This window comes from Lithobates pipiens, unplaced genomic scaffold (assembly GCF_037356315.1).
Source record: "Lithobates pipiens isolate NorthernLeopardFrog02 unplaced genomic scaffold, aLitPip1_a1.2 Scaffold_6, whole genome shotgun sequence".
Classification (NCBI taxonomy): domain Eukaryota; kingdom Metazoa; phylum Chordata; class Amphibia; order Anura; family Ranidae; genus Lithobates; species Lithobates pipiens.
Window position 1 is genome coordinate 8,018,333 of NW_027507881.1, and position 14,058 is coordinate 8,032,390.

At 41.2% G+C, this 14,058-nt stretch overlaps 1 long non-coding RNA gene across 1 annotated transcript; it reads left to right on the plus strand.

The window, feature by feature from the left end:
- The first annotated feature begins 1,329 nt into the window (after positions 1 to 1,329).
- On the plus strand, positions 1,330 to 7,515 carry LOC143958256 (uncharacterized). The gene is made up of 2 exons (XR_013270104.1): positions 1,330 to 1,406; positions 7,187 to 7,515. It is a non-coding gene; the product is annotated as an uncharacterized LOC143958256 (long non-coding RNA).
- Positions 7,516 to 14,058: the final 6,543 nt, after the last annotated feature.

Below are 14,058 nucleotides of genomic sequence, written 5' to 3' on the forward strand. Positions count from 1 at the left end.
GTTTCTTAGGTTGAGCAGGTGACAAGGCCCCTAGCTATAACCCCCTATTGCTGTTGACTGACCATAAAGTTGAAGAGCCATTGACACAAGTGCATTAGCACCCCTTGTGTACTAGCTGCAGTTTCAAAATGGTGCTGTTATAGCTGCTGTTTTTCTCAGCACTGTTATAAAACAGCACTAAGGCTCAGCAGTTCTGGCAGATCCCCAAACTGCTGGCTATCGGGGACCACAGAGGTCCAGCTGAGGTCCAGCACTAACACTAGCAACTACTGGGCTTGGAATCCTACTACATAGCATTCTATCAAGCGCTCTACAACAGGGAAGTGCAATACAATGTAATGTAATTGTGTTTACAGAAGAAGTCAATGTACTAGCACTTCTCCATCAGCTGCAATGATGTAATGCTTGTTGGTAATAATCAGAAATAGATCACTATTAGTAGAGTTCTGTTGCTACAGAGGTGCATAGGGTCTTGGCGATGGGACAGGTCTTCCAAATTCATCCCCAGATGTTTACTGCTTAACAGTCATATAAACAAGTGTCATTTTCCCTGGAAACCTGCAAAATGTCCACATCATGCTAATTTGTGTCCATGCAAATATATAAATACATAAGGGGGATACGATATCCATGTATAAATACATAAGGGGGGGGGGGGGATATGATCACCATGTATAAATACATAAAGGGGGATACGATATCCATGTATAAATACATAAGGGGGGGATACCATCTCCATGTATAAATACATAAAGGGGATATGATCACCATGTATAAATACATAAGGGGGGGATATAATCACCATGTATAAATACATAAAGGGGGATATGATATCCATGTATAAATACATAAGGGGGGATATGATCACCCTGTATAAATACATAGGGGGGGATATGATCTCCACGTATAAAAATACATAAGGGGGGGATATGATATCCATGTATAAATACATAAGGGGGGATATAAATACTAAAATTTCTAGGTAATAATACTGGGGTAGTTGATCCAGGGAATATCCAATAGCCTCCTGAAGGATAAGGAAGGATTTTTTTCCCTACTGGAGCTAGCTTTATTGTTTGTTTGTTTTTTTTGCTTTCTTCGAAATAAACAGTGGGTATAAAATTCTGTATATGGAGGTTTTATATTTATATTTATTTTTCTATTAGTTGTACTAGATGGACATGTGTTTTTTTTTTATGGCTGATATGTAACAATGTAACAAACATCTGTGATCACACAGTCACATTGAAAGTCTTTGCATGTAGCAGTACACTTCCATATGTAAGACATGAAATATTAATAACTTGTCTTTTCTTTATTTGTCCACTAGATGTCCTTCCAGATGTATTTTTTAGCAATTTGAAGCTGAGATCTCTCTCTACAGTATTGCTTCAATCCACTAGCTGGTAAGCAATGTATGTGTTCTGTCATTACTATGGCTATTTTCAGTCATATCATTGCTATTTTCTGCTGACATAAAAAAAAAAATAGTTGTTCTGACAAATAATGACCATTATAATTTAGTGAATTGAGCCCTATGTGTCTCAAATCAGGAATACAACACTTCACAGGTTACCTATCTTCTTCCATCTAATCTGCTAAACCAGCTGAGATTGAAGGATTAAAAAATAATCAGAATAAAAAATGAACGCAAAAGTAACCAGGTTTTACCATTAAGTCTACACTATATTGCCAAAAGTATTTTGACACCTGCCTTTACACGCTCATGAACTTTAATGGCATCCCAGTCTTAGTCCGTAGGGTTCAATATTGAGTTGGCCCACCCTTTGCAGCTATAACAGCTTCAACTCTTCTGGGAAGGCCGTCCACAAGGTTTAGGAGTGTGTCTATGGGAATGTTTGACCATTCTTCCAGAAGCGCATTTGTGAGGTCAGGCACTGATGTTGGATGAGAAGGCCTGGCTCACAGTCTCTGCTCTAATTCATCCCAAAGGTGTTCTATCGGGTTGAGATCAGGACTCTGTGCAGTCCATTCAAGTTCCTCCAGCTCAAACTCAGTGTACAGCTCAAGCTCGTGTACAGCTGAGGCAATCAATCACCTGTTATGTGCTGGGGGGTGGGTTTATTTCCCAGGATTGTCTGGTGTCGAGTTAGACTGTAAGAAACGGGTCATGTAGACATGTGCAGATTTTTTTTTTTTTTTTGGATTCGCTATTGTCAGAAACCATGAATCAGACTGAGATAAAAGGAGAAAAATGTTGGGACTTTATATGAGACCTTGGATATCCCGTACAAAGGTCTCCATCCCTAATCTATTAATGCACATGAGGGAAAAACTAGGGGTCATGGGGGACAAGGGGACTTTATATGAAATACAACACTCAGGGTAGGCTGAGACATTAATTATAGTATAAATGATGTTCTGAGGTGACAATAATGGGCATAAAGCAATAAATAATCGAATGTTTAATTGAAATCAGTAGGTAAGATATAAAATAAGAGATAATTAATACAAATACAATATATTAATACATAATTAATTAAATCAGTAATATAAGTAAATAAAATATGATTAGTATAATATCTCATAATATAATTTTATATCATACAATATATCATAATAAAAATAAATATAGTAACATAATAAATGATGTATCACATAGTTAAAATAAATAGCAGCAGAGGGCTAGGACCATAGGTGTTGCTCCCTCTCTTTCCTGTATCAACCAATTTTAAACTATTATTAACTTTTTGCATATAATTCATTGTAGATATTCCCAACCAGCTGCTCCTGATGAGTGGATATAAGTCCACGAAACGCGTCGAGCTTTTACCCTTGCTGCTACATCACAGTATCCATAGTTTATACCATGGGCTCTATTAAAAGGGCGGAGACATTGATTTTTTATTACAATATGTTCATCATGGTGGTGTCTATTTTGGGTGTACTGCTGCTATTTATTTTTACTATGTGATACATCATTTATTATGTTACTATATCTATTTTTATTATGATATATTGTATGATATAAAATTATATTATGAGATATTATACTAATAATATTTTATTTACTTATATTATTGATTTAATTAATTATGTATTAATATATTGTATTTGTATTAATTATCTCTTATTTTATATCTTACCTACTGATTTCAATTAAACATTTGATTATTTATTGCTTTATGCCCATTATTGTCACCTCAGAACATCATTTATACTATAATTAATGTCTCAGCCTACCCTGAGTGTTGTATTTCATATAAAGTCCCCTTGTCCCCCATGTCCCCTAGTTTTTCCCTCATGTGCATTAATGAATCAGACTGAGACAGAAGTACAATTAAAATACACTTGTTTATTAATACAAATAAAAAGGTAAATAGAAAAAGCGGAGTCAGAGCATAGCCAGAGTCCAGTAACCGGATTGAGTAGTCAGCCAGGCCAGAGTTCAATAACCAGATTGGGTAATCAGCCAGGCCAGAAGTCAGGGATCCAAGTAGAGCAACAGCAAGCAGGATAAGGAGTCAGAAGGGATGTCAGCAAGCCAGTTTTTAAACAGAACCACAGGAGATGGTTTCTTGTGATGCGACCAAGGCGAAGGCAGAGGTGAAGTGAGCTGGATGGCTTTAAGTAGGCGGATCAGACGAGCATGATCGGGAACAGCTGATAACTGTGGAGAGAGATGAGAGCTGGCAATTAGCCGACAGCTGAGCAGCCAGCCAAGAAAAGGAAGGGCTGAGCCAGCCCTGACAGCTATTTACATATTCATGTAGTTAAATTAATTTAATTTGTTTTTGGAATTCATTTCATCTATTCAAATTCGTATTGATTTAAATTTTTCGAATTGCATTCGAATTCGAATCTAATTCCACTCTAAATCCAATTCATTCTATTCGAAATTTGAATTTTGGTAGATGGTTATATGCTTTTAATTCCATTCTATTCTATTGCTTTTTCTATTCTAAAAAAAAGAAAAATTGGGGACATTGCCATCCTATGGGACTTTGAATGAAACAAAGGTTCAGTAAAATCCTATGTTTCCATCCCTGTAAAGATATATTCAGAGGAGCAATGAAGGTGGGACTTTACATGAAGTGCGTGAGTGCCATAAGATCAAATTTGGTGAACAATTGGGAAATTTTTTTATTAATTGGTTCATAAAATTAATCAATATAATTACAGTATACATTTACTATTATCCATTCTTTATTCAAGGATATTGAGTACAATCAAGTGAAAATGATAAATGTTTATACAGAGTAGTATGAACACAAGAAAATTTTCCACCGTACACCAAATTATATTCATAAAAAACCATAGATTTAAGGTAGTCCTTGCCCGACAAATGACTCAGATATCCAATTGAAAAGAATGTTGATAGAATATATATAAAAAAGTTGGTCATAATTGAAGATAAACACGACAGTTGATAGCTCTACGCGCTTCGTGGCTGAGGTACCGCTCGTCAGGAGCAAGCGCGTGTCTTCTCTAAAGATAAAAACATGAAAAATAGAGTAGAAATAGTCTGTTATTAGCAGACTAACAATAAAGGTGGGGCAATGAGAAAAGAACCCACCCGGAGTACCTTCTTACGTAAAATGGTGAAGCATGGCAGTAGCCGGATGTCGGTCACCGCCAGCCCCTTAGGGGCACCATCCCCGGGAGCCGAGGCAGACAAATCAGCAGAGGCAACCCACACGGCACCATCCGGCCAGCACAGACCCTCGAGGCAAATCTGCATGTAAAGTGAAAGGTTAAACAACCCTGAAAAAACAATAAGTGTCCTCAAGAAATGAACTGTAGTGATTGTGTGAAGAGGAGGCAGTGTGTGTGGATTAGAAGGGAGAAGTTGAATAGAAAAGTTTTTGATTTGAAGAGAGTGCAACCATGAATGAAATTCCCAAGAGTAAAAGCAACAAGATTGCTAAATATAAAGAAAAGAACCAAACACAACTATGGCACAATAAGTGCAGGTATAAGAGAATAAAAAGAGAAAAGAAGTGAAGAAAGGGAGATTTAAAATAGTGAGCAGCACCTGGTAAAGTGAGTGATCCTAAAAAGAAAGGAAAGTCAACGTCCAATTTAAAAGACGTCCGGTGTGTTGGGAGCCTCGAGAGCCGGCACAGCCGAAATTATGCCCTTATAGGCGCCCCCACAAAGACCGCTCTCCCCCCCCCCCCCGTGTGCGGCGTGACGTTGGTGGGCGGTCTTTGTGGGGGCGCCTATAAGGGCATCATTTCGGCTGTGCCGGCTCTCGAGGCTCCCAACACACCGGACGTCTTTTAAATTGGACGTTGACTTTCCTTTCTTTTTAGGATCACTCACTTTACCAGGTGCTGCTCACTATTTTAAATCTCCCTTTCTTCACTTCTTTTCTCTTTTTATTCTCTTATACCTGCACTTATTGTGCCATAGTTGTGTTTGGTTCTTTTCTTTATATTTAGCAATCTTGTTGCTTTTACTCTTGGGAATTTCATTCATGGTTGCACTCTCTTCAAATCAAAAACTTTTCTATTCAACTTCTCCCTTCTAATCCACACACACTGCCTCCTCTTCACACAATCACTACAGTTCATTTCTTGAGGACACTTATTGTTTTTTCAGGGTTGTTTAACCTTTCACTTTACATGCAGATTTGCCTCGAGGGTCTGTGCTGGCCGGATGGTGCCGTGTGGGTTGCCTCTGCTGATTTGTCCGCCTCGGCTCCCGGGGATGGTGCCCCTAAGGGGCTGGCGGTGACCGACATCCGGCTACTGCCATGCTTCACCATTTTACGTAAGAAGGTACTCCGGGTGGGTTCTTTTCTCATTGCCCCACCTTTATTGTTAGTCTGCTAATAACAGACTATTTCTACTCTATTTTTCATGTTTTTATCTTTAGAGAAGACACGCGCTTGCTCCTGACGAGCGGTACCTCAGCCACGAAACGCGTAGAGCTATCAACTGTCGTATTTATCTTCAATAATGACCAACTTTTTTATATATATTCTATCAACATTCTTTTCAATTGGATATCTGAGTCATTTGTCGGGCAAGCACTACCTTAAATCTATGGTTTTTTATGAATATAATTTGGTGTATAGTGGAAAATTTTCTTGTGTTTATACTACTCTGTATAAACGTTTATCATTTTCACTTGATTGTACTCAATATCCTTGAATATGGAATCGATAATAGTAAATGTATACTGTAATTATATTGATTAATTTTATGAACCAATTAATAAAAAATTTTCCCAATTGTTCACCAAATTTGATCTTATGGCACTCACGCACTTAATGTAAAGTCCCACCTTCATTGCTCCTCTGAATATAGCTTTTTCTATTCTATTCTTTTATTTTCTATTTTATTATTTTCTTTTATATTCTATTGTTTCCTATTATATTAAATCATTTTCTATTCTATCTGAATTTTAATTTATTCTATTCAAAATTCGAATTTCGGAAGATGTTTATAGTCTTTCTACTTTATTCGAATTTTGGAAACTGGTTATATTGTTAAATTCTTTCTATGGTTTGTTCTATTCTGTTCTATTATTTTCTATTCTATTATCTTATTTTATATTCTTTTCTTTTCTATTCGATTCAAATTAGAATTTTTTTCTATTCAAAATTTGAATGTCGGAAGATGGTTATAGTTTTTCTATTCTGTTCTATTTTTTATTCTATTCTATTTCTTCATTTTATATTGTATTTTATTCTGTTCTTTTATTTTATATTTTATTTTGTTCTGTGTTACTATATTCTTTTTATTTTCTGTTCCATTCTTTTATTTTTTTATTCTTTTTTTTTTCATTCTATTTTCTATTCTGTTCTGTTTTACTATTATATTATATTATAGTCACGTGTTTTTTCTATTCTATGAAATTGTTTTCTATTCTATTTGTTTATTTTCTATTCTATTTTATTCCGTTCTTTTATTTTCTATTTTATTTTGTTCTGTGTTACTCTATTCTTTTTATTTTCTGTTCCATCCTTTTTTTTTATAGTCTATTTTTGTCATTCTATTTTTTTTCAGTTTTTTTATTTTCTATTCTGTTCTGTTTTACTATTATATTATATTCAAATTTTTTTTCTATTCTATGATATTGTTTTCTATTCTATTTGTTTATTTTCTATTCTATTTTATTCCGTTCTTGTATTTTTGTCAGGGCTGGCTTAGCCCTTCCTTCTCTGGGCTGGCTGCTCAGCTGTCAGCTAATTGCCAGCTCCCATCTCTATCCACAGTTACCAGCTGTTCCTTATCCAGCTCGTCTGACCTGCCTACTTAAAGCTGTCCAGCTCACTTCACCTCTGCCTTCGCCTTGGTCACATCACAAGAAACCATCTCCTGCTGTTCTGTTCAAGACTTGATTGCTGACATCCCTTCTGGCTCCTTATCCTGCTTGCTGTTGCTCTACTTGGATCCCTGACTTCTGGCCTGGCTGATTACCCGATCTGGTTATTGAACTCTGGACTGGCTGACTACTCAATCCGGTTACTGAACTCTGGCTATGCTCTGACTCCGCTTTTTCTATTTACCTTTTTATTTAATAAACAAGTGTGATTTAATTATACTTCTGTCTCGGTCTGATTCATGGTATCTGACAATTTTCGATTTTATTTTGTTCTGTGTTACTCTATTCTTTTTATTTTCTGTTCCATCCTTTTTTTATATAGTGTATTTTTTTAATTCTATTTTTTTCTGTTTTTTTATTTTCTATTCTGTTCTGTTTTACTATTAAATTATATTCACATTTTTTTTCTATTCTATGATATTGTTTTCTATTCTATGCCTTTATTTTCTATTCTATTTTATTCTGTTCTTTTATTTTCTATTTTATTTTGTTCTGTGTTACTCTATTCTTTTTATTTTCTGATCCATCCTTTTTTTTTACAGTCTATTTTTTCTATTCCGTTTGTTTTACTATTATATTATATTCACTTATTTTTATCTTTCTATTGATATTATTTTCTATTCTATTAGTTTATTTTCTATTCTATTTTCTTTTCTTTGGAAATTCAAATTCGATTTGGGAACTCTACGAATTCGAATTTCGTCTGAAATTTTGATTCATTATTTCAAATTTGTTTAAATTCGTTACTATTATAATTCGGAAATTCGGATACATTGGAATTTCGAAACAATGAAAAATTTGTCTGAATTTCAATTCAGACCGAAATGAACCACACACGTCTAGCCGAAGGCAGAGGAAGGAGATAGCAGAGAGAAATTACACTTAGTGCTTAGGATTGAGGCAAGTACACACTATAGAGGGATTTGCTTTGTTTCATTTTTCATTTTTTTTTTGTTTTCTGATTATGAGATTCGGTGCCTCTTGTAATGGATAATGGCAAATCTTTTCACATAAGCTGAAAGCGCCGTCCTTTCATCAGAAGAATAGACAGAGGCCGATTCAGGGGATCAAACTGCAATGTGTGTCATCATAGCCGTGTATTGTCTGCACAGTCAGATTTTGTTTCAATCTCAAGGCCTAGAGCTTTAACCCCTTGCCTACCGGGCACTTTCACCCCCTTTCCTGCCCCAGGCCAATTTTCAGCTTTCAGCGCTGTCACACTTTGAATGACAAATGCGCGGCCATGCAACACTGTACCCAAATGACATTTTTTTTCATATATTATATATTTTTGAGACAGATAGAGCTTTCTTTTGGTGGTATTTAATCACCACTGGGGTTTTTATTTTGTTAGAAAAAAAACAAAAACGTCTGAAAAAAAAGTTTCTTAGTTTCTGCTATAAAATTTTGTAAGTAACAGATTTTTCTCCTTCACTGATGGGCACTGATGAGGCTGCACTCATGGGCAGTGATGAGGCTGCACAGATGGCCATGGATAAGGTGGCACTGATGGACACTAATGAGGCGGCACTGATGGCCACTGATAAGGCGGCACTGATGGACACTGATGAGGCGGCACTGATGGGTACTGATGAGGTGGCACTGATGAGGCGGCACTGATGGACACTGATGAGGCTGCACTGATGTCCACTGATAAGGCGGCACTGATGGGCACTGATGAGGCGGCACTGATGAGGCAACAAACAGCATCATGAAGGCCAAGGGACACACCAGACAGGTCAGGGATAAAGTTGTGGAGAAATATAAAGCAGGGTTAGGTTATAAAAAAAATCCCAACCTTTGAACATCTCACGAAGCTCTGTTCAATCCATCATCCGAAAAAAAAACCAGGGCACTGATTATCTGTGCAGATCTCCCCTGTGAAGAAATTCAACTGGTTTCTTAGTTTCTGCTATAAAATGTTGTAAATAAGTGACTTTTCTCCTTCACTGATGGGCGCTGATGAGGCTGCACTGATGTGCACTGATGAGGTGGCACTGATGGACACTGATAAGGCTGCACTGATGAGGCTGCACTGTTGGGCATTGATGAGGCAGCACTGATAGGCACTGATGAGGCTGCACTGATGGGCACTGATTGGCAGCACTAATGGGTGGCACTCATTAACAGGCACTGAAAGACAACACTGACTGGCATCACTGCTGGGCACTGTTGGGGCTCCACTGAAAATCAGGGCACTCTTTTCTTTTTCCGTTGTTCACTGTGATCAATTATCCTATAACCCTTATTCTTTGGGACTGGGGGTAATGGGCATAATTTTGCACATTATTATTGAAATTTTGTCTAATGTTTTTTATTTCATTGAATTTTATGTGGGTTTATAATTTAGCGCAGCTTACTCAATTTTTCACTGATTATCTGTGCAGATCTCCCCAGTGAAGAAATTCCACTGGTTTCTTAGTTTCTGCTATAAAATTTTGTAAATAAGTAATTTTTCTCCTTCACTGATCGGCGCTGATGAGGCTGCACTGATGGGCAATGATGAGGCTGCACTGATGGGCAATGATGAGGCTGCACTGATGGGCACTGATGAAGCTGCACTGATGGGCACTGATGAGGCTGCACTGATGAGCTCTGATGAGGCTGCACTGATGAGCTCTGATGAGGCTGCACTGATGTGCATGGATGAGGCGCATTGATGGGCACTGACGAGGCGACACTGATGGGCACTGACGAGGCGACACTGATGGGCACTGACGAGGCGACACTGATGGGCACCGATGAGGCAGCAACAAATAGCATCATGAAGGCCAAGGAACATACCAGACAGGTCAGGGATAAAGTTGTGGAGAAGTGTAAAGCAGGGTTAGGTTATAAAAAATATGCCAAGGTTTGAACATCTCACGGTGCTCTGTTCAATCCATCAGACACCTAAATATGGGGGTGGCAGCGGTGGCCATGGATAGATTCATGCTATGCTATGCATGAATTTATCCATTGGTCATAGAGAGGGTGGAACCTGTGCACCCTTTTGGATGCACTGCCACTGATAAACACATGCACATACATACATATGCATACATGCACACTCACATACATGCGCACACACATGTATACGCACACACATGTATACATACACATACATATATGAACACACACACACACACATGCATGCTCACACACGCACATACAAGCATGCTCACACACGCACATACAAGCATGCTCACACACACACACATACAAGCATGCTCACACACACACATGCACATACAAGCATGCTCACACACACACATGCACATACAAGCATGCTCACACACACACATGCACATACAAGCATGCTCACACACACACACACACACACACACAAGCATGCTCACACACACACATACAAGCATGCTCTCACACACACACACACACACACACACACACACACAGGGCCGGTGCTACCACTAGGCGAATTAGGCAATCGCCTAGGGCGCCTGGCTGCTGGTTTCTCTAATCCCTGTTCCCCACCAGTCTCCGTGTTATGTAAGTGTTCGGTGGAGGTGCGGTGCTGTATAATGCAGGGGATGCCGCCCGGCGCCCCTGCAGAATGTCAGATGTACTCAGGCAGGCGCTCCGTCCACCTGTAGTATCATTAGAGGCGCAGCGCAGCACTGGGGGACGTGTCCTGAGTCTGCCGACAGAATGAAAACAAACATTTCCCCTGCTGCTGCGCGCCACTATGGTTACACCAGTGACCTGTGTCTCTGGTCTCTTTCAGTCCTGCCAGCTCTGCCCATACATGATTCAGTCACTGAATTTCAGTGACTGAGATTTGTATCCGAGTCTAATCATGTGACCCCTGACCCCTGTGTCACTTGCAGAGGCCAGCTCTCCCTCCCGGTGTTCTATCACCTCTCCTATACAGCGGAAGGTGTCACTCACATGCAGACATGCTACAGCCGATCGGAGTAGTCAGTGCCTGGTCAGTGGTGATATCTGGAGGCTTGGAGGCGGGGTTTGTTCTGGACAGATTCATCGGAGGCAGTCTGCAGAGCAGAACCCAAGTGAGTGAACTTCAACTACACTGTATAGTGTGTATGTATGCATCTGTCCTCAGACTCCTCACATGTGTGATGTCATGATTGTCCCAGCACATGGCCTGAATGTAAGAGTCCCTCTCCTCCTCCTTTCCTAACACCTCTTCTCCCCCTTCTCTCCTCATCCTTTCCCCCCTCTCCACACACCTCCCCCCTCTCCTCCTCCCTCACACTCCTCATCCCTCTCCTCCTCCTGCTCTCCTAACACCTCTTCTCCCCTCCTCTCCTCATCCTTTCCCCCCTCTCCTCCTCCCTCACACTCCTCATCCCTCTCCTCCTCCCTCCCAATCCCCCCCTCTCCTCCTCCTCCTCCTCCCCCTCTCCTCTTCCTCTTCTAGCACCTCTCCTCCCCCACACTCCTCCTCCCTCCCAATCCTCCCTTCCAATCCTCCCCCTCTCCTCCTTCTCCCCTTCCCCTCTATTCCCCTTCCTCCTCTTCTCCTCCTACCCCCTCTCCTCCTGTCTTCCCCCACTTCTCCTCCCCTCTGCCCCCTCTCTTCCACCTCCTCCTCTTCTCTCCCCTCCTTCTCTCCCCTCCTCCTCTCCTAAAACCACTCAACTCCTCCTCCTCTTCCCTCCTCCTCCCCCACACTCCTCATCCCTCTCCTCCTCTCCCCACTCCTCCTCCATCTTCTCCTCCTCCCCCCTCTCTTCATCCTCCTCCCCCCTCTCCCGTTTCCTCCTCTTCCTCCCTCTCCTCCTCTCCTTCTCCTCCTCCCCCTATCCACCCTGCCCCTCTCCTCCTCCTCCTCCCTCTCCTGAGAGAGCAACCACCAGGGATACCCACCAGTTGTACCTACCCACAGAACAGCCATCTGCAGCCGCCAGCCATAGCCACTGTAGGGCAAAGGGGTGGGGTTGGAGGTCGAGCCAGGGGGCACCAAAATGAGGTTTCGCCTAGGGTGTCAAAATTCCTTGCACCAGCCCTGCACACACACACAAGCATGCTCACACACACACACAAGCATGCTCACACACACACGCACATACAAGCATGCTCACACACACACACACACACAAGCATGCTCACACACACACACACACACACACACACACACACACACACACACACACACACACACACACACACACACATACACACACACACACACACACACACACACACACACACACACACACACACACACACACACACACACATACACACACACACACATACACACACACACACACACACACACACACACACACACACACACATACAAGCATGCTCACACACACACATGCACATACAAGCATGCTCACACACACACATGCACATACAAGCATGCTAACACACACACACACACACACACACATACAAGCATGCTCACACACACACATACAAGCATGCTCACACACACACATACAAGCATGCTTACACACACAAGCATGCTCACACACACACACAAGCATGCTCACACACACACGCACATACAAGCATGCTCACACACACACACACACACAAGCATGCTCACACACACACACACACACACAAGCATGCTCACACACACACACACACAAGCATGCTCACACACACACACACAAGCATGCTCACACACACACATCCATGCATGCATGCTCACACACATACAAGCATGCTCACACACACACATACAAGCATGCTCACACACATGCACATACAAGCATGCTCACACACACGCACATACAAGTATGCTCACACACACACACACACACACACACACACACACACACACACACAAGCATGCTCACACACACACACACACACACACAAGCATGCTCACACGCACATACAAGCATGCTCACACACACACGCACATACAATCATGCTCACACACACACACACATACAAGCATGCTCAAACGCACATACAAGCATGTTCACACACGCACATACAAGCATGCTCACACACACACACACATACAAGCATGCTCAAACGCACATACAAGCATGTTCACACACACACATACAAGCATGCTCACACACACACACAAGCATGCTCACACACACACACACACACAAGCATGCACACACACACACAAGCATGCTCACACACACACATCCATGCATGCATGCTCACACACATACAAGCATGCTCACACACACGCACATACAAGCATGCTCACACACACGCACATACAAGCATGCTCACAAACATACAAGCATGCTCACACACACACACATACAAACACAAATACAGTAGATAGTCTTATTTAAAAAAAAACGGCAGAAATTTACCTTGGCTCTTCCTGCCGGGTACTGCACTCTAGGGGGAGACAAAGAGCACACACTGTGCTTTCACTTAGGCTAATGTGAGGAGCTCCCGCACAGAGCCGATTTCAGTTCGGCTGATGATCGGGGAGCTCCTCTCAGCCTCCCCTCCTATGGTAGAGTACAGGGGACCCGGTCGCCATAGCGATCTTGGCGACCCCTATAATTCCGCCACTGTTTGTGGCCTAAAAGCAAAACGCTATGTGTGGCGGAAAAATAACACTGCACATCACCCTGAACACACCATCCCCACTGTGAAACATGGTGGTGGCAGCATCCTGTTGTAGGGATGCTTTTCTTCAGCAGGGACAGGGAAGCTGGTCAGAGTTGATGAGAAGATGGATGGAGCCAAATACAGGACAATCTTAGAAGAAAACCTGTTAGAGTCTGCAAAAGACTTGGGCAGAAGTTTACCTTCCAGCAGGACAACGACCCTAAAAATACAACCAGAGCTACAATGGAATGG